Genomic DNA, 26,538 nt, shown 5'->3' with positions numbered 1-26,538 from the left:
AGAGATGAACTGGAAGGGAAAATTACCTTGAAGAGCTGGGAGGGTTTATTTCTTGAGGGACCTGGGCAGTTACACCCTTCCCCAGGGCAGATGGTGATTGCTGCACCTCTTCCCTTTCTAGTGTGACACCCACTGCTGCAGCACTCAACAGCTCCTAGCATCTCACAGCTCCCACCATCCCACCGCAGTACAGAGTATGACCATGGAGCTGGGCAACTGCTGTCCCCCAACCTGGACAGCTGGGACTATGCTGCCTATCCATGCATCCTGCAGCAGGCTGAGAGCAAGCCCAATTGCCTCCTCTGCAAGACAAAGATCCTCTCCACTGTGGGCCATGCAGTGCAGGTGCAGGTAAACCTGCCTTTGAGCAACTTTTCTCAGTGCAGGTGGGCTTGACTTTGAGGAACATGTTGTTGCACCATCTACACTGTCATCAGTTGTTGGCCACCAGACAGGAGGACCTCATGGCTGTCTAGCTGCCCACAGACCTGCTGTAGCAGCAGAACAACCTGTGGAGTACCATCTACCTCAGGTCTCCTGCAGGTGGCCTCCACCTGCATACCTGGTGTAAGAGCCCGTCTGAAGCCCCTTGTTCTCCATTCTGCCTTCCGATTGCCACAAGAAAGAATCCCTTCCCCCACTGCAGTTCCAGCTTAGAACAGGACACAGTGCAGGTGGAACCACTGAACCATCATGCTAGCTGCTCCGAACAAGGCCTGGCAAGAACTTGGCAAGGAGTTGGCAAGGACTTGGCAAAGACCTGACATGGACCCAGCATGGGACAGCCTGATGTGCAGCCTGCTTCTAATCTCCGTTCTTAAGCCGAATGAACTTTTGGGGTGACTCCCGTGGTCCTTCATTGAAGACCCCTCATCTGCCTTGTTACCACTGTGACAAATAAAGAATGAGAACCCTCCTCCCAAGGACTGAGACTGAGACCCCTACTATAGGGAGGAGGGGAAATTGGTGGTCTGACCACTAATGACAAGACCTGTTTCCCTTCAGTAATTTCAATGGACTTATTCTTCATTGTATTCGTCTTGCTTTGGTGTGGACTCACCTGTTCCCTCGTGGCGATTACAATGGACTTTCATTGTTACACTTGTTCCCCCCTCTTTCCTCTGTGGACTATAACTGGACCCCTGAGTCGACCAGAACTTCGGAGACTCCCCCGACACGACAGACGGATCCCCATCGTCCGGACCACTGAGGATCTCGCCTGTGTTGGTAGCTATTCCCATACCCCTCTTGTCTCTCTCTCTCTCTATCCTTTTATCTCCTTTCTGATCCCCACTATCGCATTTACTGTCTTGACCCCTAATAAAGGTGCATTTGTTGTGATTAACTGATAGTCCCTTGTTGTTTGCCTTTTTTGCACTTTTGGGATCAGTGAAAAGAACCATCACGACACCCCGCAATAAGCGGATCGTGACATTAAAATTGGCGTCATGGACAGGATTTCTGTCTAGACAGAAGGGCTGCAGCTGAAAAGGCACCCACACTGTCTTTGGAAATTCATAAAGGATCCCTTAGTTCAAAAGGTGGGACACTGTTGTTCTGTTGTTGTTGTGTGTATCTGGTCTGGGAAGGAAGGGACAACTTGAAGAAACTAAGCAGAGCCTCCCAGGCAGATTATTGTCCTTTCACCCACCCAGGGAAGCAAAGGGCAACACAGCGAGGGCTGTGTGGTTTGTGGAACTTAAGTGTGTACCTCCCTGTCATGGTTTTGGTCCCTTCACAAAATGAGTGATAACCTTAATGATAAAGCTAAAGTTGGGCTTTATGCTCTACTAGCTAAACACAATGCCAAACCTTCTCTGGGAGGAGAGGAATGGGCACAAAATAATTGGCTTAATTTGGATAATGTGGTTGATAGAGTGTGTTCTTTAGAACATGATACAACGTTCAAACTGGGCAAGAATAAAACCATCTTATGCTCAGTTTTGGGAGCTTGTCTTACGGCAGCCGTAGAAACTCGCTCACAACGAAGAAGTGAGCAAGAAATAATAATAGACTCCCTTCAAAATTTAGTAAAAATTTTACAAAAACAGTTATATGAAGGAAGAAATGTGATCTATGCATTGCGAGCTGCCTTAACAGAAGAACATGTTAACAAATCACACAATGCTGATTCCCCTACAGAAACAGAGGAGAAGGAAACTCCTCACAATAAACAAATTTAACCCCAAAAGGAACTTGAAGCAGCAAGTAATTGTGGGGAACATTGCTGCTATCACTTGAGACCCCTAATTAAAGCAGAGTATAATTATCTCAGTGATGATGATCTCGAACCTCACATCACAACCAAACACATACCTTACACTGCCACTGAGTTAGCTAAGCTTAAAAGGGAATACGGACGCCTCCCACACGAATCAGAAACAGAATATGTTTTCCGGGTGTCCCTCACTGGTGGTGATCAAATTAAATTAACTGAACAAGAAGCCAGTGGGTATTGGGGACATGGTGTCTTCCTAACAACGGGAGATAAACGTGACACGTGGTCCCTGACACAGCATGCGGCTTTTTGGGCCGGGGGAATGAGCCCCTTGGAAAGGGGAGACCCTATAGCTATAATTAGTACCCCTGACCAACTCTTAGAAAGTGTGCATAAAGCCGTTTGCCTGCAAATGATTCATGAGAAGAAATTAATTCCTGGCTTTGAATCCCCAATGCAATTACCTGTGAAGCCCGAAATAATGACCCCTTTAATCTGTGGGCTTCCAGAAATACTTAAACCTACTGCCATTACCTTACAAAAAACTATTATGACACTAAACCCTGTGGAAAGACTGGACAGATTCCTGGGTAATCCCACTGATCGCACTGGATCTACTGATCCCAGCTTTACTCCATCCCATTCATCCTTACAAGCCGCAACTTCTAAATGCAGCTCGCCTGCCAGTAAAATAACGAATGTGAAACAATACCCTCTACCTTCTGGTTCCAGAGAAGGTATCAAACCAGTTATACAGGATTTGCGAGACCAGGGAGTAATAATTAACACACATTCTGCTTTCAACTCACCTGTCTGGCCAGTGCATAAATCCAATGGGAAATGGAGGCTAACAGTTGATTTCCGCAGGCTTAATGCCAATACAGACCCTCTCACAGCAGTGGTCCCGAATTTAGCTGAGTTGATAACATCTATTCAAGAAAAAGCTCATCCAATTATGGCAACTATAGATGTCAAAGACATGTTTTTTATGATACCTATACAGCCAGAAGATAGGGACCATTTCGCTTTTATGTGGGAAGGACAGCAATACACTTTCACTCGGCTTCCCCAAGGATACAAGCATTCCCCCACTCTAGCCCACCATGCACTAGCTAAAGAAATAGAAAAGATATCCAAACCTGATGATGTAGCTGTTTACCAATACATTGATGACATTTTGGTGGGGGGGGATGAAATTGAAGCAGTAGGAGAGACTCAACAGAAAATAATCTCTCATTTAGAGAGTCTCGATTTACAGATTCCCCCAGAAAAAATTCAAAAGCCCTCCCAAGAAGTAAAGTTTTTGGGAATTTGGTGGAAAGGGGGCATGACATGTATTCACCAGACACCTTGACTTCTTTAGATCAGATTAAAATGCCTCACACTAGGAAGGATCTCCAACAGGCTCTGGGACTATTAGTGTTCTGGAGAAAACACATTCCAGATCTCTCAATAATTGCTAGGCCCCTTTATGACTTGTTGAGGAAAGGGGTAAAATGGGATTGGACTCCTTCTCAGGAAGAAGCATTGCAATTGCTGATTTTTGAGGCAACAGCTCATCAAGCATTGGGTCCCATCCATCCTACAGATCCGTTTCAGGAAGAATGGGGATTTGCTGCCTCAGGGCTGTCAGTACACATATGGCAGAGGGGACCTGAGGGTCCAACAAGGCCTGTGGGCTTCTATTCTCGTGGTTTCAGAGATGCTGAGAAAAGATACACTGCCTGGGAAAAGGGGCTGTTTGTGGTTAGTTTGGCTCTCATTGAAGTGGAAAAAATAGCACGTCAACAACCTATTGTGCTAAGGGACCCCTTCAAGGTTATTAAGACAGTCACTAGTGGAACCCCCCCTCCTGACGGGGTGGCTCAGAGGGCCTCAGTTAGAAAGTGGTATGCTCAAATCGAACATTACTGTAATATTTTTACAATAACAGAAGGAGTTGTAAAAAATTTAGCAATCCAAGAAACTGAGGGGTTGGATAATGGCCAAGATAAACCAGTCTCTGTAATCAAAGTGGCCCCTCCTTTCTCTTCTGAACAATCAGCAAATTCTTGGTTTACTGATGCTTCTGCTAAAAGGGAAGGTAAAATGTGGAAGTATAAAGCAGCAGCCCTTCACATTTCCTCTGGTGAGCAAATAATTACAGAAGGAGAAGGTAGTGCAGAGGTTGGGGAGCTGGTAGCTGTCTGGAGTGTTTTCCAACGAGAAGCACAAAATTCCTCTTTGGTCTGCATTTACACTGACTCTTATGCTGTAAACAAAGGTTGTACTGAATGGCTTCCTTTTTGGCAGCAAAACGATTGGGAAGTCAACAGAATTCCGGTGTGGCAAAAGGAAAAGTGGCAAGAAATATTAAATATTGCAAGTCAGGGGAACTTTGCAGTAGGCTGAGTGGCCTCTCATCAAACAGATGGGAATCCAGCAAGAACGGAATAATAAAGCTGATGAGCTAGCAAGGCTTAGTCCCCTGAAAAAGGAGCAAATTACAGAGGAATGGAATCAATTGTTAGAATGGCTGCATGTAAAAAGGCAGCACACAGGTGCAAAAGATTTATACCAGGAAGCTCATGCCCGGGGCTGGCCCGTTACTAGGGAAATGTTACTAGGGAAACATGCATATCAGCCTGTGAGCAGTGTCTCAAGCGACTGGAAAGACACCCTTTAGAAGATGACCCTTTGCATTTAAGGAAAGGCAAACGCTTGTGGGACGCATGGCAGGTAGATTATACTGGTCCCTTTAAGAAATCAGGAGGAAAACATTTTGTGTTGGTAGGAGCAGAGATTGTGTCTGGGTTAGTTCAAGCTGATGCTTTTAAAAGAGCTACTGGGGACAATACTGTCAAAGCTTTGCAGGGATGGTTTGGAACTTTCCCAAAGCCACAGGAAATTCAATCTGATAACGGGTCTCATTTCACTGCTAGAGTTGTACAGGACTGGGCAAAAGGTGAAGGAATCAAATGGATTTTTCACACCCCTTACTATCCTCAAGCTAACGGGATTGTAGAAAGGACTAATGGTCTTTTAAAGCGACTGTTAAAAAGGAAATTGGGACCTCCGATTATGGAAAGCTGTCAAAGGTGTAAATGACAGATGGGGAGTAAATGGGTGTCCCAAGATCACTACTTTTTGTCCAACAGCTCCAAGCATCATTCCCGCACTGAAAGGACCTCATGATTCCACAAACCCTGCTCATTATTCTGGACAACCTGTTTTGGTAGACCTCCCTACAGTAGGGGAGGTACCACTTGTGTTGAAAACTCCTCTGAATAAATATGCATGGATAGCTTCCAATGCTCTGGGAAAGGAGCACAGGATAAATACATGCTGGATAATTCCATCATTCTAACCTTTTCTGCCATATAGTGGCAGGACTTTTCTGTTGTGTTTACCTTTACAGAAGAACCTCGAGGGACGACATCATCTGAACCATGATAAAATTGGTGATACTTTTCTGCCTCTTACCACAACTCTCTGGCCAGAACCCTGCTGAGTGGCCGTGGTCTGAAGCTACCATCGAGCACACTAATGTCCTGGGATCATATCCTAAAGGTCTTCACCCGAATCTGGCAACTATTGTGCTACATAACTCTAAGGTATATCGTCCAAGTGAGTGGGGATGGGATCAGAAGGAATGGACCAGAACCCTAACTGGAACGATTGGTGAGACTATTGTGGTAGCATGCAGAAAAGTGGAAGGATCTCTAAATGAGAAAGCTTCCTCTATCACAATTGCTGGAAATTTTATGGAGCCAGGAGGAGAAAATTATTTTAAAATCCCTTTAGCAAAATTATGCCCTACCAAGAAATGGGAGTGTACCAAAATATTTCCCCTTACCCTATGCTGCCGTCAAGAATATATTGGTAATTATACCGCAGTTCGCCGAACTAACAATATTGCAATTACAAAAGACTGTAAAAATGAATCTGTTGATTGCTGGTATAGCTTTACTTTAACTAAAACCACTTATGTGACATGTAGCTGGCAAAACAACTTGACTAACCCATTTAGTTTGCAAGGCCTGGTTTACAAATTTAAGATTAATGCTACAACCAATAATAACACAATAGTCATACCCCAATGGACGGAAAGCCCCTTCACCGAAGGACCTTGGTCCCAAGCTTTTGTTTATTTTTCCGGATACACGGGAAATGTAAAAGATTTAAATCTAATAACTCTTGTCATGCATAATAATCAGATATACACCAGGCAAGAATGGAAAGAATACAAAACCTGGCAACTTCAAGGGATAATGGGGCAGAAAATTAGCATAGGATGCCGAATGGTTAACAAAACTGCTTATAGTAAGGCAACCTCAATCAGTGTTCAAATAGGTCAAACAGACAAGCAGGAGAAAGTTTGCACGCACCCAAGCATACAGGATTGTTGGCACAATTTTACACTAACACAGACTGCAGAAGTGGTTTGCTTATGGGGAAAAAAACACCGAAGGGCTTTCTTTTAAGTTTATAATAAATGCTGTAGCCCAATCTACTACAGTTTATACCACCACCACTACCACCACTCGAGCCCAACCACCAGTTATGCTTACCCCAAAAATTTTTGAAGTTGGACCATATATAATCAGGAAAATTGGCCAACAACAGATATTATTTAATCCGGCATGGTCTCTTAAACAAGTTAAATTGCTGATGCAAAACAATGTCTCAGAAATACAACCAGCTTGTTCACCCTTTTTGCAAACCTCTTTTCAGGGCTGGACAACCTGGCTGCGACAGTGGAACCCTCCTAAAAACCGGGTGCCAAGAGACATAACTGGTGTCGTGGGAACGGGACTGGGAATCCTAAATAGTATAGATTCAGAAGTATTAATGAATAAATTGGCTTCTACGACTAAAGATTTAACCAAAACATAACAACCACTGCAATTGTCCTTATCGGCCTTGGGAACACATCAGTGGTTGCTATCAAACATATTATCTAATTGGGAAAAGACAAATGTGAATGATAGCAAATTGATAATTGATGCACTTAATGCCACACAAAGCAATGTTTCCTTAGCTCTTAGCTGTATCCAGGCTCAATTATGGATGCAGTCAGTTGCTGCCTCAATTATAAAAGAAGGTGAAGAAGGCACTTTTCCTACTGAAATTAGGAAAATAGTCTGGGACAGTGCCACTGACCTTGAAAGAGATTTCCAATCCTGGTGGAATTTAGTGAATTTTACCTATGACCCCATCACAAATATAGCCACAGCATTTTGTGTTGACCATAAGTAATGCCTCAGTGCATTTGATATTCCCGATCATTGCACTAGGATTAAATCATGATGGAGCCACTCTCTATCCTTCTGAACATAGAGAATGGGCCCGTCAAATTGATGACAAATGGCAAACTGTCAATTTAGAGTCCTGTACTATCTGAGAACAACTAGGGTTTATCTGTGAAGGTAATGCAATTGTAGCTCAAGATATTTTTTTGGACACAGAACAAAATATCTGTCACTTTGATATTCATCCTAACGAGACTTCTGAAACAGTCCTTGTATATACAGGCAATGGGTGTGCCTGCTTCAGAACCGCTTGTGATACTGTGTATATAGAAAGTACAGTAGTAGATACTAAAAATCATTCAAATTTTTGTGCTTGCAACTTTACTAAAATTGCAGGATGTGATTTTTCTTTTGTAGCTCCAGTTACTTCACATGAACTTTTAGAATCCAACCTCACGTTGATTCACAAGCTACTGCCTACTCCCATTGGGATGAACCTTACTCTGGTAAAGCAATTATTACTTCATCAAGATCTAATAGAGATCCTAGGAAAAATCAAGGAGAATGGACAGAAAACTCTGGTAGCGGTTCATCATAATGTGCAAGAAATACATCGTGTTGTAGAAAGGGTGAAAAGTGATGCCGAGCACAGGTGGTGGGATACCCTTTTTGGGTGGTCGCCTACTGCCACCGGTGTCCTGAACAAATTGTGTCATCCCATTGTTGTTCTTTTGATTTTAGTTATGATTGGTTTTGTTTTATCAGTAATCTTGCTTATTGTGAATTGGAGAATGATGAAACGGTTAACAAAATTGACATCTATAATTAATGCACACCACTTGGCCAACATCCTTTACACTATAGATGTTCCCAGGACTGTAGACACAAGGAGATTGTAAGGTTAGAAGATATGTTTTACATAATTTTCTCCTATGATTTGTTCTAATCACTGTTTTAATTATTTTTGTTTATTGATTATAAAATTGTACTGAGTAATATCGATTATACTAGGTTTATTACTTTATTGTTTAATATTGATTATACTGGTTTACTATTTGATCAATTTATTGTTTAATTGAATAATACTGATTATCATCTAAACAATTTATTGTTTAACTATTACTGATTTAATTAATGCTTATTATTTAATTATAATTTGCTTACTAATATGTTGTGATTGTTTTAGTTTTCCTGTTTTCTCTTTCCTTTCCTTTTTCTCTTCTCTTTTCCCTGGGATGTGCTGCCAACACTTGACGAGTCCTGAAGACTCCACAACGACCCCATGAAATCCTGCTGATGAAGATCTTTCGAGGGCAATCGTCAGTCACGGGGTGGCGTAAGAGCCCATCTGAAGCCCCTTGTTCTCCATTCTGCCTTCCGATTGCCACAAGAAAGAATCCCTTCCCCCACTGCAGTTCCAGCTTAGAACAGGACACAGTGCAGGTGGAACCACTGAACCATCATGCTAGCTGCTCCGAACAAGGCCTGGCAAGAACTTGGCAAGGAGTTGGCAAGGACTTGGCAAAGACCTGACATGGACCCAGCATGGGACAGCCTGATGTGCAGCCTGCTTCTAATCTCCGTTCTTAAGCCGAATGAACTTTTGGGGTGACTCCCGTGGTCCTTCATTGAAGACCCCTCATCTGCCTTGTTACCACTGTGACAAATAAAGAATGAGAACCCTCCTCCCAAGGACTGAGACTGAGACCCCTACTATAGGGAGGAGGGGAAATTGGTGGTCTGACCACTAATGACAAGACCTGTTTCCCTTCAGTAATTTCAATGGACTTATTCTTCATTGTATTCGTCTTGCTTTGGTGTGGACTCACCTGTTCCCTCGTGGCGATTACAATGGACTTTCATTGTTACACTTGTTCCCCCCTCTTTCCTCTGTGGACTATAACTGGACCCCTGAGTCGACCAGAACTTCGGAGACTCCCCCGACACGACAGACGGATCCCCATCGTCCGGACCACTGAGGATCTCGCCTGTGTTGGTAGCTATTCCCATACCCCTCTTGTCTCTCTCTCTCTCTATCCTTTTATCTCCTTTCTGATCCCCACTATCGCATTTACTGTCTTGACCCCTAATAAAGGTGCATTTGTTGTGATTAACTGATAGTCCCTTGTTGTTTGCCTTTTTTGCACTTTTGGGATCGGTGAAAAGAACCATCACGACGCCCCGCAATAAGCGGATCGTGACACCTGGGCATCCCTTTTCCGTGATCACCCAGCTTTCCTCCAGTCCTTTCTTCTCTGGGTACATCAGAAACTGAGACTGACCTTTGAGAGTCAACACTTGCATGTAGTGGAGGACTTTGTAATGCTCGCCCTGTGCTGCTTTGGGCTGAACATAGGTTTCTTGATCCAGCATGAAGTTCAGCCTCAAAAACCACATGTCATGGTTGTACAACCACATGTTTGTACAACCTCACCAATGTTGCAGTGCAGCAGTGCAGCAGGGAGAGCCACCATCTGCTGGACCTGGAGGACAGCCATGCTGCTGAGGAGCAGGAGGGCAGCCCCCTGATGACCCCCATCCTGCTGCCTCACCAAGGGGGTCCCTCACACTTGGTCCGGCCCCTTCCAGCAGCCCTGCTGGAGCTGAAGAGGAGTGCTCCAGCACTTCAGCCGCTGCTCTTCATGGATGTGCCAGCAGTCCCCCAGTGCCCGTATTCCCACCTACAGCAAGAAGCTATTGCCTCATGCAGATCCAGGGCAGGCCATGCCAAATTCCTCCTCTTCCAGCTGGGATAGAGGCCATTCAGCTAGCAGGCCAGAAGCTCGCTAGGCTCTTTCCAGTCCTGCAAGAGGCCAACTCACCAGCAGTACTGGAAGGACGCCCCAAATAATGATGAAAATGGAGCTAGGAGCTGACCAGCAACTGGAATATTTGCCAGCCCACAAGTCTATCAGAAAGCTGTCAGTAGTCTAACAAGAAAATTAAATGGATGAAAAATATAGAATCTTAGTATTAATGCTACTGGCATTGCTAACCCCATCTGTGCTTTCTCCCCCTTTTCCTGGTGCATGGCCTCTGCTTCCTCATGTGTTGCTGGCCCCTATGGATGAGTAATATGGGAGAAGGGGTGAAGGGATGCAGCTCCTGGCCAGGAGGAGTGGCATGTTAATGCTGCTGGGTCCTTCTACATTTGCCAGGTATGATTTTATTGTTCCCCCAAAGGCAAATGCTCCCCCGCTTCAGACCTGCATCTCTGCCCCAGACAGAGGTCTTCAGGGTCAGCCTGTGTTCCAGTGCTAATCACTCCAGGCCTGTCCTTATCCTCACCACACCCTCTGCCCTCACATCCTGGGGTTCTGCTGTCCTACCAGCCTGCATTTCTTCGTGCAAACTTGCTATAGCTGGTGTCTTGTGAAGGCTGACCTAGAATAGATACTAGGCAGAGCTAAATAAAGTAGGTATTTATTAAGTGGCCTCAATAGATCCACTTTGCGCAGCACAATCCAAAATGGCCACAAAATGGATGACAGGTCCCGGGGTCTCACACTTTTATAAGTTTTGGTCCATTAGTATATTGGAGCTAATTGTCCAATTAGCTTTAGCCCATGAAGTCCCATCCTTCTTGTTTTCTCTCTTCAGTCCACCATTGTTTAGGCTCTTGGGCCTCAGATCTGGATCACCTGTCCTTGGTCCCCATCTAGAGAAGGAATTGTTTTGTCTACCTCTTCTGTGGAGAGAGCTTATTATCCCCTAATATGAATCCTAGATTTACACACTAAAGCAGAACAGAATCTGAAAAATATAAAAGCTAAAACCTGAGGCATCATAGCAGCAATCAGATTCCTCCTACATAGAGTCATAATGTGGTGCTTCTCTCTGCAGCACCCCCAGGGCCAGGCCAGGAGCCCAAAAAGTTCAGCAAGGGGGAAGCACAAAGTCCTGCCCCTGAGGACAGGCCTTCCCAGGCACCTACACATGCAGCTATTCAGCAGGACACCAGTTTTGCAGATAAAGCCCTGGAGGTCGTGCCAGGCACCAAGTTGATCATAAGCCAGCAATGTGCCCTTGCCACTAATGATGTTCTGGACTGCTTTAGGAGTTTTGCCAGCAAGATGAAGAAGCTGATCCTTTACCTGGAGCACTGCATTTGATTCTGAGCTTCCCAGCGCAAGACAGCTACACATGCTGGACAGAGTCCAGCAAAGTGCCATGAAGATCATCAGGGAAAGAAGCATCTCTTCTTTGAGGATAGGCTGAGCAAGCTGGGATGGTTCAGCCTGGAGACTAGAAGGCTCAGAGAGGATCTGATCAATCTGTAAAAAGGCCTGAACTTAAAGGTCCTAAAAAGGATGCTGCAAAGAAGATGGAGCCAGGCTCTTTCCAGCAGTGTCTTGTGACAGGAGAAAGAATATTGAAGAGCAGATTGGACATTATTCTGGGTAAGTGGCTCTAGCTGTCTCTGCTGAACCAGAAAACCTTGACAAGATGACATCCAGAGATCCCTTCCAAGCTCAGCCTTTGTTTGATTCAGTGAAAGAATTTAAGTTAAGAATCTAGTCTAATAATTTCATTTTAGAGATATTAAATAGGAAAGTAAGGAAGGTGGTACAATTCTGCTTTACTTATGCTTGTTAGTCATCTGCAGGACACATACTGGAATGTATGATACAAGTCCAGCTTCTGTTCCTAGGCAAATGACTGAAATCTAGGACTGCTAGGAAAGACTCATAGCCATTATGCTACAGAAAAAATACTTTCTTTCTCTTCTGCTGATTCTTTTTCAGCTGAAACTCGTCTGTCTTCTTGACCTTACTTTTTACTTCCCAATATTGTGCTTGTCTTCAGTGATAAAAACTACCACCTTTAAAATAATTCATTCACAAGGAAACAAAAACAGTAACAAAATTACAAAACACTACTCTGTTATTAGAAAGAAGCCAAATCTTCCCTCTGCTTGACCCTTACTCCAAGCTATTTTCTTCATCTTCTTCTTCTTCTCTAACAGAAGAGTCATGTTTTCAGTCTATCTCCTCCATAGTAATCTTCTTCCCTTTACAGTGTCTTTAATCTTTTTCTCCAGTCAGGACCATAGTCCAATCTTTCCATAAAGTGCCAGGGTACTGTATGACCAGCTCAAAATTATGTCCTCCAAATGGAGTAACCAAAATAAAATATGTATGCAGTATGTGAATGAAACGACGTCCATAACCTTAAATAATGCATTCTAATAAAATTAAATAATGTGAGCTATTATGCATTAAAAAAAAAAAAAAAAAGACAGAGAAAAGGAATGTCCTATAGATTTTCTTATAACTGAATGCCATAATTATGCCTCAGGAAATATTTATACATATATAAAAGATATGTCTTGTAAAAATTTTAAAATACACAAACAGGAATCAGGCAATCCACATGTAGTCAACAACCTTTTAAAAAGCCGTTTAGCTTGTACTTTTGAGTTTCAAAAAATAAGAGGTTGGTCCACATGATTTGAACTGCCAGTCAACAGTGTGTATGTTTTCATTAATGTAATCTTATCTACTTCCTCAATCAAGTAGGCCGCCAGTGCCACATAATACAGGGTCCTTGTTCAGCATTTACATTGTATAAAAAGAATGTCCTCTGATATTTGTATGGCTAAACTTAAAAATGTGTTAATAGTAAAAGGCTTTTGCTCCTGTTGCATAGACTACATGACAATGTCAGACAAATGATACAGACATGTTTACTGTGCACTCTATAGACTGTATTTAGGAGCATATGGAAATATCACTAAGTTGCTTCTATTGCACTGAAACAGTAATTTCCACAGATTAGTCCCTTCCCTTGGTACTCTGTCTTGCTGCTTATAATACTTTTAAGCATATAAATCAGCAGCACATAATTCTTAATCTTTTAACAATTAACTCTCAATACAGAGAGCAAATACACTTTGCTCCAAACTACAATGTCTGATTCCCTTTCACTCACATGCTTCAAGACTGCAAAGCAAGGAGCTACAGAACTGGGGACCTGTGATATCCAGGGGACAGAAAGGAGTCTTTACCTGCACATATATAGGCACGCAGTCACCAGTGACACACTCTAGGTGTGAAGCTTAAGAGAACATCTGCTCAGATAAAAAGGATGTTTTCGGAAAAACCATGCAACCTTCCTACAAGTGATACACAGAGGCAGAAACTATCTAATTGCCTACAGGACGTTAATCAACATACACAGAAAAAAAGGTTGGTAAGCAAATGTTTTCCTTTATCATTCAGATGCTGGAAAAAGAACTGGGTATAAAATCAGCTGAATTATAATGTTGGCGTTTCTTTTATAGATAATTTCTTATTTTACATAAGACAATGTCCACTGCATGCATCAGAAGGCAATTTAGAGATTTTTTTTGCTTGCATTAAAATTTTCTGAAATTCTGCTTCAGAGAAACATTTCAGTCTATTCCTACTAATTATATAGTACAGTGAGCTTCAAAACTCAGATTTTGCTGCCTATTGGTTAGATTGCTTTTAGCCAAGGTAGCATGTTGTTTCACTGAAAAAGCTGATGGATTACTTGGAAGACAGAATTCTTCCCATACTTCTTGGTAAATATTTGGGCTCCCTGTATTTAGAAACCTTCCCTGTTTGTCATTATTCATGTGGTTGCCAGAAAATAATGAAAAATAGTCCATTGTGTATTTTGATACCACTGACTACTTCCTTTTGAATTTTATTTCATTTTCTAAAGAGATAGTTAAGAATACTTAATAGATACTTAAGAATATCAGTTCTCATTAAAAGGAAATGTTTTCAATCCTTATGATTGCAGAGAAACAGCTGAAAAGAAAAAAAAAAAAAAAAGACGAACAAAGCAGAGAGAGTAAGTAAACAAAACCCTGCTTTTCCCTGCATTCTGACCCTGTGGAACCAAAAAGCCATGACAAACCAAAACTATTGTTTGGTGACCAATTAAGTAATTAATTAAATTGAAGTTTTTTGCTTCCAAATTTCAAAGCAGAGGTTGTGTGACAATTGTTCAAAACACTAAGTATTTTAAAATATTATTTCCACCTTCCAAAGCTCATATGAGAGAAAGTCTTGTAAGCACTTTTAAGGTCATTGTAACATTAACTGTGAGGGCAGTTACTGAAAGTCGTTTTTTCTCAGGTATTTCAGAGACATCTCAGATGCCTTTGAGAGCTAGGGCATGAAGGCATAGAGGGCTGTTTACATTCCCCTGGGACTGGAGAACATGTCTGGATAGTCTTGCTGGGTCTTTAAACAACTTAATGAGTGTTGTGCTATTGCTCTCTCCAGTACATTCCTTGCCTCCCAGAGTTACCTTCTTGTGCAAGCAAAGCTGCAGACATGTTGTAGCCTGTATCTCAGGTGGCAGCTCTGTTGTCCTGTTTTCCTTTTCTCTAACAGAATAAGGCAAGAGCCAGGCAAAGAAAAAGGGCGCTCCATCTGAGAAGAGCTAGCAGTCAGTTTCCATTGGAAACTTCTGTGGCATAGAATGCTCTCAACAGATAAACAGATTAAGACTAAGGACTGGAAATAACCAGATTGCACATTAATTAAAATAAGGCTAAAGGAATTACTCAGTTATTCTAAGATAATTGTTCAAATGCGGTTTCCAAGACTTCAGAGTAAATTTGCCAAAGACAGCGTGAGAAAATATCCTAGAGCATCCAAGGCTGGATGGAACTCTGAGCAACCTGGTCCAGTGCAAGCTGGTCCATAGCAGGGAGGCTGGAATTAGGTCATGTGTAAGATCCCTTCCAACCCAAACCATTCTATGATTCTATAATTCTTTATGGACTTATTGGACTAAGTTTATTTCTGACCATGCTGATAAAAAATCTCGATAAATATGCAAAAATTCCACTTCATGGAAACTTGGTGAAAATAATGCAAAGAAAAGATAACCCAGATAACAGAGATAACATCAGATTTCATACTTTGACAGACAGCCTCTGAAAAAACCCAAACACAATCACACAATCAAACTATGCCAGAACTTGACAGTAACTTAGTAGCTGATATTGTGAGAAGGATACAAAGGGTTTGGTTATACTGCAAATTAAACATGCATTTAATATCTCCGTGGAAACTGGTTTGCATTTACAGCAAAATCAAGACGTACTTATCACAGTGTGTGATTTTTTTCCTAAGTGTTTTGAATTTGTCTAAGTTTGAGAAAACATTTCATTGATCTGAGCAGCAGTAATTTAATTTCCTGTGCATGTACATTTTGTGAATGATTTGGAGAAACCTTATAAGCAATAATCAAAAGCAAGCTAGGTTGTATTGCCAGAATACCGCAGTCAAAAGCAAGTATCAGCCTTTCATTCCAGGTGTACAGCAGGTGACAACATTATGATTTCTGCACTACAGCTGGCTGTAGGAATCTAGTCTCTCTCAGAGAGAATCATGCTCTTTCTTAAGAGTCACTTTTTCCTAAGATTCACTCCTTCTCTATATGGTCTACATTTTCCCTTTCATTTTCTTTGTTTTCTGCTCCATAAAGAGTATTTCGCTCAAACAATTCTAAAATAAGTATTTGTGGGCCTTTCCAATCACTTTCAAGTGTGAAAAGGGTGAACCAAAATCCTGACACAACTTTGAGGACTATATATTATTTTCCTGTAGCTTGCCTATTTTTCTCTCTATTTTTTTTTTTTTTTTACTTTGAGTTCTTATTTATACACCATTGCTATTTTTGGCAATAGAAATAATATAATAATGCTAAAAGAAAGCTAGGGCTGAAACCTAGTCTTTGCCTGAAGCTGTATTTACTGGGTGATTCATTTCAGTGAATCTTGCATGCTTGCACGTGGCAAAGAAAGCTGAGCAAAGGTTTCCAAATCGTAGACAAACCATGACACTCAGGAGGTCTTCTGTTTGTGCCCTTGGCCGTTAAACAACAACATTCTGAGAAAGGCAGTAAAGGAACCATATGAGCTGAAACAGAGGGTCTTTTAATGGCACATCTATTGTAAGACTAAATTTCCAGCTACTTCAATTGTTTCTTAACATAGAAAGATAAGACATTTGGCCTGATAGGCAACACAGTGTAATCAAGAAGAACTGACATTTTCAAGGTAACTAAGAATGTCTCTTTACAACTTAAAGACTTCAGAAATTGATGGGTTTCGAATTTTTTGTTTAGAACATGAAAACATTTTTCCTCACATGCTTTAACTTCATTTGTATGTTTATGTGCAATTAATGTCCTGATGCTTTCATTTTTAAGCTGCTCTTTTACCAACACATTTCATATGCTTTATGGTACATACAAGATATTGCTTTCTGCAGTAATTCCACTGAATTTTACAAGTATATTCATTGAATATTGCTTAAAATGTAAACAAGCTTGAGGATTATAACAGAAGGACAACTTGTCCGTAAGATATTTCTAAAATACAGAGTGGAGGTCACCCCATTTATAAAACCCTCTCAGTCTGCTGAAGTGTTCCTGAATCCTAGATTGTCACATAAGACATTTCAAATATTTGTAGCAATCGTGGCTGAAACTTTAAAAAGGAGACTGGTCAATGCTACATATATTACATTTTAAGGACCTTGCATGATCTTCACAAGTCCTCCCATATGACTGTTTGAAAATATGACAATTAATTTTTGCCTGAAATACTTTACAGAAGTTAATAATTGTTATGCTATAAAGGTTGGTTTCCAAACCTCAGTTTGTGTTTGTGCACGATTTTGTTTAAGATTGCAGGATGCTATTGTAAATAATGTAAATAATATAAATATTGCAAAGTTATTAATCACCATTTATTGCAAATGCCAGAAAATCCTATGGTGAAAACTTCAGAAGATGCAGAAGTTTCACAGTATGCTGCCTGCAATTTGTGTATGTTCAGTTTGTTGATCAGACTGTTCAAACTTTTGGTCTCAAATGGTCTCAAATTCTATCAGACCAGAAAATACAAATTAGGCGGCAAAAAACAACATTTGGTGCATTTTACAGGTGTATTGTACATAACATACTTTGATATTATACATATGATAGTATATGCTTGGCCTTTTTGTTTTCACCTACTTCAGGATTTGCCATGGGACAGTAAAAAATCTAGACATAGTTTTGATTACAAGTTAAAAATCTTGCACAATCCTTTATTTACCCTTAACTCCTTCTTTTTTGTACTCTCGGGGATCTTTTTATTCTAGTAAATGCCAATAAGGTATTTTTAACAGTTCTCAAATTAACTCCTGGAATTAGTTTGTTAATTTCCAGTCTTTGTCTTAAAACTCAGTGTTAATTATTATAATGTATGTATTTTATATGTCTGAGATCACTAAATCTATTATTGCCCTGCTCCAAGCATGCTATGCACGTGGATTTCAACAGTTGCCGGAGGAATAGTGGTGCTGTGTGTCTCTCTGAAGATCTTTCTCCCCTATTTCTGGGCAGACCTGATCTATTTCTTGAGGTGGAAGAGGACAAAGGCAACAGTAAAAAAGTGGTCAAAAAGTGGAATTCTCTCCATAATTGACCTTTTCAGGCAGACACTGGAAAAAAATCCCCACAAGCCATTCGTTATCTGTGAAGGGACGGTGTACGCTTACCAGGATGTGGACAGGAGGAGTAACAGGGTAGCACAGGCCTTCCTGCAGTATGGAAATCTTAAAAAAGGTGACACTGTGGCCCTGCTGATGGGTAATGGACCTGACTTCATCTATGTCTGGTTCAGGCTAGCCAAGCTGGGTTTCATCGTGGCCTTTCGCAACATCAATATCCACTCAAATCTCTCCTGCAATGCATTAATACATGCACAGCAAAAGCACTGGTCATAGAAGAAGGTAAGTTATGTGTTCTGTTTCACTTACTGCTCATTTTCTACTGTTTCCTGCTTTTATCAAACATAGAAAATCACAGCCCTTCAGAGCTGCAATCTCTTTATATATACACACACTTAAAAAGAGGGAAGAAAAGGAGGGGAAAAGTAGTGAAAGAGATAGTGTTGTCTAAAAGGGGAGAGAAAAGAGATAATTTCAAGGGTAAAAGGGTTTAAATTTCAAGGGTATAAGAACAAAATAAGCCCCATACAATTAATTAGTAGAATAAAAGCTTAAATCTGAAACTCTCCAAGTACTGGACAAGGTACCAGGAGTAATAATCATGCATCAGCAAGAAAACAGCCTTGGGAGATACTTTAGCATACTTTAGCATAATTTCATTTATTTCTTCATTTATATGGTTTATATAAAAGTTCGCTGACTGCAGGAAAACACAGATTCCCTTTGTAGTTGTGATTTCCTTCTGCTCAAAATACCTCTATAAAAATTTATGTTACTTTATAACTACTATAAGTAGTGATCCCAAGGTAGCATTGCTTGGAGCAAAGATTGCAGCACAACAAGCTGCAGTTTTGTCCCTGTTTATGGCATATTATGCAATACTAGGTAATTTATTTAACTTCCTACTTCTGTTTTACCATCTTTTATACAGGCTGGCAGTACTACCATAATTCCATATGAATCTATGAGGTTTGTTATTTGATATATATACCAAGTTTCGGAACTAATGTGATTGGATTAAATCCTATGTACGAGCATCACCAACTAGGTTCATGGTGTTCTGTCAATTACAATTAAAGCCACACGAGAAATATAGGGAAATTAAACATCATGATGATTTTTTCACTGTCCAGCATGCAGGTTAGCCCTCCTATGGCTGCAGTAGGTTTATACAGTGGTATGACATATAATTTCAGTGCTAGTAATCGGGTCTGCAGTTGTATTTATTTTAATAATGACCATGTTTTGTTTGTTTGTTTTAACTTGGCAGATTGTTTGGGATCGATAGAGAAAGAAATCTCTTGGAAAAAAATGTTGCTGTCTGGCTGATGAGCATCAGTTCTCCTTTCCAGCAGGTTCACACCCTACCAGACAAACTAGACAAGGTGTCTGATAATCCTGTTCCACCTCAACTATGAGCTGTCACTGACACAAGAAACACAGCTCTGTATGTCCTCACATCAGGAAGTATAGGTGAGGATATGTACGAACAAAGTACAGCTTCACCTCTGAAAATTAAGGCAGTATAAATTAAGCAACAAGACACAAAAAGACAGAACTTGAATTTCTAAGTCAAGACAGGGAGGATTAATTTATTTAGAAGCATAGTATACTTTAAACCATTTTTGCCATAGGTTAAGAAGGGTGTATTTTCAGTTACTGAATTTCTACACAGATACTCCATGGCTGAAATTAATTTATTGAATATAAAGCAAATAAAGTCAGTCTCTAAGAGTTGCTCAGAAAGGAAGAACAGTGGAACCTCTGCTTTTGATTCTGAAATGGGAGTTATTTTTAGCGTGAAAGAATGGGGAAATCCATCCACTAGTCAATCCAAACAACTTTGTAGAAGTTATTTCTATTGCAAGTAGAAGCTGAGTGACACAGTGGCTCTCCAGAAGTTTTCCCATTCTTGCTTTCTGGCAAGGGAAACCTGTATTCAGAGTTGGCCTACACACACAGAGTTGGCTGTGAAGGGCATCGTCCCCCAGATGAAACAGACACGGCAGGGGGGTTGGGACTACATTATGTTACACTATCATTATCCCTTCCAACCCTAACCACTCTATAATTCTATCATTGAATAGACAGAAAGAGTGAAGGAGCTGAGAGACTAAGGAGATATACTCGTAAAACAGCGAAGCATAGGATGAAGACTCAGAAGACAATTCTCCCTGTACATTCCCAACATATTCTACTTACAGCAAAATTACTAATTATTAATTTATAGTTATCTGCTCTTTCCCTTTGACAGGTTTTCCAAAAGCTGCTATCATCACTCATCTCAGAACTCTGGTTGCTTCCTTAGTATTTACTCAGTGTGGTGCAGTTTCTCAGGATATTATGTATGTCACTCTTCCCTTACACCACATGAGTGCTTCTCTTCTTGGCATCAGTAGATGCATTCAGTTAGGTAATATTTACCTTCTAGTAAAGTTTCATTAACCTGACAAGGCTATAACATGTTAGTATTAAGTGAATAACTGCTTGGTAACTCAAATACTATGTTTACCAAAAAACTTTTGTAGTTTTATCATTTTTATCACCTCACCCATTTGCGGGCAATATCTAAGGTATATGCATAGTTTTTGAAGCTTAGAATAAACACTTATTGTTGTATATATCCAGCATAAAATTACTTGAGACCTATGTATTGTTAGCACCACTGCATATATTCTGTAGGTTTAACCTGAAATCATATTTCTACCTTACGCCAAGAGTCTGTGAAGGCATTCACACAGGCATCTGAGGCTTGATTTTTCGTGTCAGAAGCTATAAATGCATTGTGTAAGCCTAACCTTCAGAAAAAGATTGACTAAATATGTTGTAGAGCTTTTTCAGTCTCTTATTTGAGTAAGACATATAGAGTTAGATTCATCATATTAAAGTGAAAAACAGGAAAAAGGACAAAATCTCCCCTTCTAAATTTGATAATAGGAATTATTTGTAGAGAGCTAGCAACCAGATATTTCCCAAGTACATCCTTCTTTTCTGTTGTTAGAGTCTTGCCCAGGTGTTGGGTTTTGACATGCTAAGTATATAACTGGAGTGTTTTAAAATACATTTCAGTGTTTTGTTTATTCAGGAACAAGGCAGGCAGGCATGCTGACTTACAGTAACTGCTGGCAAGACTGCTTCTGCCTAATAGAAACACAAAAGGGATGGGAAAATGAGTGTATGAAGAGTTTGAAGTAGTGAATTTTCTTGGAGCAGAAAATTTAGGGTAACAGCTTTCTTAGGTGTTCAGATAGAGACCTCGGAGTCTGGGATTTGAATGACAAAGCTTTGAGGAGGATGAGGCTGAAGAGCTATGAGAGGTTTCAAGATCAGGGAGGAACAGGCAAGCTGGGAAAAGTGGACTAGAAGGCATTCAAAACTTGGAGGGCCCTGGGAAGCCTCACACAGGACAAACAGGGCTTGGGCAAAAACAAATTTTTGAAAGGATAGAAACAGGGAAATTCGTAAATTCTTGACTGACAGCACTTAGGAAGGGATGGGGTGGTAGATATGAGTGGTGTAGAATGAAGTGGCTTTTGGAATGGAAAGCTCTAAAAGAACATCAGGGTCACAGAAAAAAAAAATAGTATTGATTCTCTGTTGTCAAGGAACAGAAAAAGGGGAATGGATCGGAAACAACAAAGACTCAGCCCATTTCCTTTCCACCACTTGTCACACAAACAGATAAGCTGTGAAATATCATTTCCCCTATTCCAAGATATTCTTTTTTCAGAGTTAAACCAGTTCATGATCTTGACAGAAACAATATGTTTAGGCTGTGACCTGTTCCTAATAATGGAAGATCATTAAAAGTTTTTCTTCTGTTGCTTCTGCTACTCTAAGTTTTTAGTTACTACTCAGAAAAAGAAGCAAGGCTTAATTGTGCAAGGTTCATTTAACAGACAGATCCTGTTGAAAATAGCTTACAATTTAATTAATTAGCTGAATTTATCATTAACTGAATTAAGAGAATGACATTTTTTTTTTTGTTTGTTACAATAGTGGTAGAAGACAAGGGGTTTATTTTAAAGGTTATTTTGAAATTTCTTTTCTGTTTTCATCACAGAGGAGCAACCTGTGTTTTGAAGAAGAAATTTTCTGCAAGACAGTTTTGGAATGACTGTAGGAAATACAGTGTTACCATGTTTTTATATATAGGAAAACTCTGCCGCTATCTCTGCAGTCAGCCCTGTGTAAGTTCCATTTGCAAATGCAGCTTTAAGATATAGCAAATCTGAAAGTCAGATATATTCACCCATTTCTGAATAGTATAGTATTTTCAATGTTTGGTAGGTTTTTACAGTGTATACAGAATTTAGGTCTCGTGACCCTTGCTATTACCAATAGCAATCAAGTTTACACCAGCAAATGAAGTGGTGACAAAGGAACAAGCCTGACAGGATAGGACACTTATACCCTGACACTCACAGAAGTGCCTCTGCAAAGCCAGGCTTGTTGGCTTTTCATCTGAGTGACCAGCAAGTCACAGGTCAGTCAGGAAAAGGTATAAGCTGTAAAAGCTTAATCATACACAATGACCAAACCAGAGTCTGAACCAGATTGAATGATTAAAGAATTTCAGTGCTCTGTTCCAAAGTAGTTATTTATCAAGAGAGGCCTATTATGTTCAGCATTTAATAGATGATAGTTAATTTTTAACTTTGAAACTGATAAATTAGTTTTTATTAGTATAAATCTTTTTATTAGGGATCTTCCACAGGCACATTTTCTTCCATGCCTGTATATATGATGATGGATATATCTGTAGGAAGCCAAAGTACTAACAGTGTGGTGCAAAATCTTGGTTGCCCCTGAGATAACAGTCCTAAAGATCATGACAACTAAATCATGATCAGGTTTGGAACAAAGTAAAATGTCACCAAACAGTGACAAATAAGTCTGAAAATACTTAACTTAAGCTTGAAAATACTTAACTTGCAACTTAAGTTGCAACTCTCATTTCTCAATGACAGCTTGGTTAATTTTTTGGGAAACCTTGGTCATTTTTTTTAATTTTATGCTTAGGAGTTAGGATATTACTGAAGGGATATATAACATGTAACCTCTACTGTACCACATAGGTTCATCTACACTGAAAGAAACTCATGCAGGGTAATAGGTCTGGTGTGGTTCAGGACTAGGACTGAACGTGAGAGACCTGTTGGCGTATACGCAGGGTGTCTGTCCTTCCCTCTTTTCCCTGAGTATGCCCAGGTCTCACAATTTGAGAAAGAACATGGGTTTGGAAACTAGGAGGCTCTTGGGGATTTCTTCATGTGAAAGAAACTCTGTGATTAATTACATCTGCTGCAAGATAACCAGCCTCATGTACCTATCAGAAGTAGATATTAAGCCCATAGAAGGTAACAAAATACTGAGAAAGTATGTCAAAGAATGTTTTTAAAGGGAACCATGTAACTTTTAAATAAAGACATTTAAAATTCAAGGTAGTTCAGGGAAATGCTGCAGATTGTTGAACCAGGTGTGAACCAAGGTAAGAATAACAGTTTTTCCTATTGCTTGTAATCTCTCAAACTCTTGAGTTTTACTTCAAGTTTTATAGTATCACAAAATATATTGGGGAAAAATCTAAATCTGTCATTTAATCCTGAAGACAAAGTGCTGAAGAAGGGAAAACATTACGCATGAATGAAGTCTCCCAGTCAGCCTCCCAGCTGATTTAAAAATGAGTTGGATTACATACATGTGATCAAAACATTTATTCCTTCAGATTTACCATTAAAATTGCAAAAGAAAACACATCTGATTAGGCAGAAGCAGGGAATATCAAACTCCTATTTGACTCTTGTATTTCACAGTGAGATTTAGTCTGCATTATGGTTGCTCCTATCATGGCAAATAATTGATCTGCCATAAAATGCAGTTCTGGATCAAGTGAAGTTATCTGCTAATACATAGTTCACAAAACAATTTTATGTGAACGTTTTTATAGTCAAAAGTTTGAAACTCTGCTAAAACATTCCAGTGAAATTACAAGGCAAAGTTCCATCTTTAAATCGCCTTAATATTGTTTAGAAATCAAACATAATTTTACATAATTTTAAAGATTAGAATAATGCTGCAACAAAACAAAAAGGCATTTATTTGATCTGAAGAAACCATTCCTGTTGACCTGAAATAAGTTTATTTTCTGCTGACATTTAGCCATAACAGTAACTTAATTACTCAATCCCAACTATAACTCCAAAAAAGTGAGGGTTTCTGAGAGTCTTGACCACAGTCCTATAGACAGGGGGCTGAGCAGTCTGCTCCTATGCAGAAAGCACTTATGTAAGTAAACTTTTGAATAGTTTACCACAATAATTACATCACTAACATGTAACAATAACACATTAGCAACTACATTTTGACTGCAGATTTTATAATAATCTTTTGATGAATCTGGATTTAAGATTAAAATTGAACCTAATAATACGAGGTATTTTAAGCAGCTTTGAGTTATTCTGCTGTTTTTTTCAGGTTCCATAAGGAACATGGCAGATGTCCAAAATTTTCTACAAAGTATCATTACAAAAAGAATCGGCCTTAGTGTATCACAAGTGTTTTCTAAGGCACAATTTTGTTGATACAGGAAAACTCTTTTTGGTGGGAAAGGAACTTCCATTCTATGGAAATGGTACTTCCTTAAAACCTATTTTTTTACAGTTAAAACCTTTTAAACTCTGTAATATACATCCTTATTATAGAGTTCATAAGTGAAAATTCAAACAATTACAGAAATTAAGTTTTCACCCTGCAAAACCTCCTCAACCTTGGACTAAGATTTCTTATGCTTTTCTGTTTCATTTTAAAGAAAGAAAGAAAAAAAAAAAAAAAAAAAAGAAAGAAAAAAAAAAAAAAAAAAACAAAAAAAAAACCCCAAAACCCAAAACATTCTGTGAAGTATTTTAATCAAGGTGGCAGTTCATAAATGACAATTGTTCTGTTAGAAAGTACTAGATCAATTTTAGGTATTTAGACCCACTTTTCCCAGACAAAGAATGTATCTTTTTGTCTGTTCACAGAAAAAAGAGGACAGAGTTCATGAAGTGCGCATTGCTCTTGGAAATGGTATCAGACCTTCTGTATGGAAAGAATTTCTGATGAGGTTTGGCCCAATTAAAATATTTGAGTTCTATGGGTCCACAGAAGGAAGTCTTGGTTTCCTGAACTGCATTAATAAAATAGGAGCTGTGGGCCATTGCTGGCATCTTCTCAAAGGTATAGGTTATCAAATCAGCCAACCAATTAACCAATTAACCATACAATAATTTAAAAATAAATTTTAAAGGCATGGGAAAGGTGGAAATTACAAAGAACAGGATGGAAGAAAATGCTTCCTTCTTTCCAGATACAATAATAATAATTGGTTCATTAAAACAGAAGCCTTATTAATAGCCCCTTCCTTAACTCTATTCTCTGTACATATAGTTTGAAGCCACAGTAAATATACACAATGAGTACATAGAAGCTTTTGTACCCAGCTTTTCCCCCAGAATATATTAAAAAAAAAAAAAAAACAAAAAAACAAAAAAACCAAAATGTTTAGATGTGACTACCCACAGGACTGATTAATGATGATTATTGTTAACATTTACTTATCATCCTTAAAACCCTCATATAATAGATGATGAGGCCAGAAACTAATTTTGATTTGACTTTTAGTATGAATCAGGAGATAGGTATTCCAAAGCAAACTTACATAAATTTGCTCTTTGACTGCATGTCCACTCATTAAAACTAGCGTCACACTTTGTCTGAAATAACATTAGCAAAATAAAAAAAAAAAATCAAATTTATCAGCAAATAAAGGAGAGAATTATTAATCTCAAAATATCTAAGCTATACACTTACATATACAGCCACTGTTGAAACTCTCAGTGTTTTTACCATAAAAACTCCCTGACAGTCTCAAATGCTTTTCCAATTTGTACACTTTCTCTGAATCATGAACATTATACTACAATAAAATACTAAATAAAATAACTACAATAAAATACTATTCAAACAATACTAAAGATTCAGATCAGTTAATATCAAGACCAGATTAATGACTTCCAAATGATTTCTGCTTTTAATCTGAGATGTCAAAAATGCCTTGGCATGACCAGGATAACAACTCTGCAAGACTTTCAATCTTCTAGCAATCTTAACCATGGAGGACTGAGGTAGGAAAGACTCATTACGTCATTAAGTTCTAAGATTCCACTTGCAACTCTCTGGGGTAATTTTTGAGATGTCTGTAAAAGTATTTTGGATTTTTTTTTTTTTTTTTTTGTCAGAGGATCATCTTGATTTGCATTCTAGCGATATTAGAAATGGACGTCAGTTTTAAAGCAAAACTGACAATTTGATCAATGCACTTTATCCTTCATAAAAATGATTTTAATCTGACCCTTCTTTAAGACAATGGGCTTCTTTTCATCAGTAAAGGAGATGAACACTTACCTGTGTATGTATACTTAGTGTTGCTCACCATGATATAAACACTTTGACAATTGCATCTTAGAATACTGTCAATTTATTTCAGGCTGTCTCAAGTTTTCAAAAGTCAATAGGGACTATTCATTAATTCAAAGCAATGTTTATCAAAGCTATAAAATTA

The 26,538-nt window shown here is 39.4% G+C and overlaps 1 pseudogene; it reads left to right on the top strand.

Annotated features, from left to right (window-relative positions):
- Positions 1-9,300: 9,300 nt before the first annotated feature.
- Positions 9,301-26,268, top strand: LOC137465336 (long-chain fatty acid transport protein 6-like; annotated as a pseudogene).
- Positions 26,269-26,538: the final 270 nt, after the last annotated feature.

The sequence above is a fragment of the Anomalospiza imberbis genome, chromosome Z, assembly GCF_031753505.1.
Source record: "Anomalospiza imberbis isolate Cuckoo-Finch-1a 21T00152 chromosome Z, ASM3175350v1, whole genome shotgun sequence".
NCBI classification, from domain to species: Eukaryota; Metazoa; Chordata; class Aves; order Passeriformes; family Viduidae; genus Anomalospiza; species Anomalospiza imberbis.
Note: the sequence above shows the minus strand (reverse complement) of the source record. Positions and strands in the feature narration are given on the sequence as shown.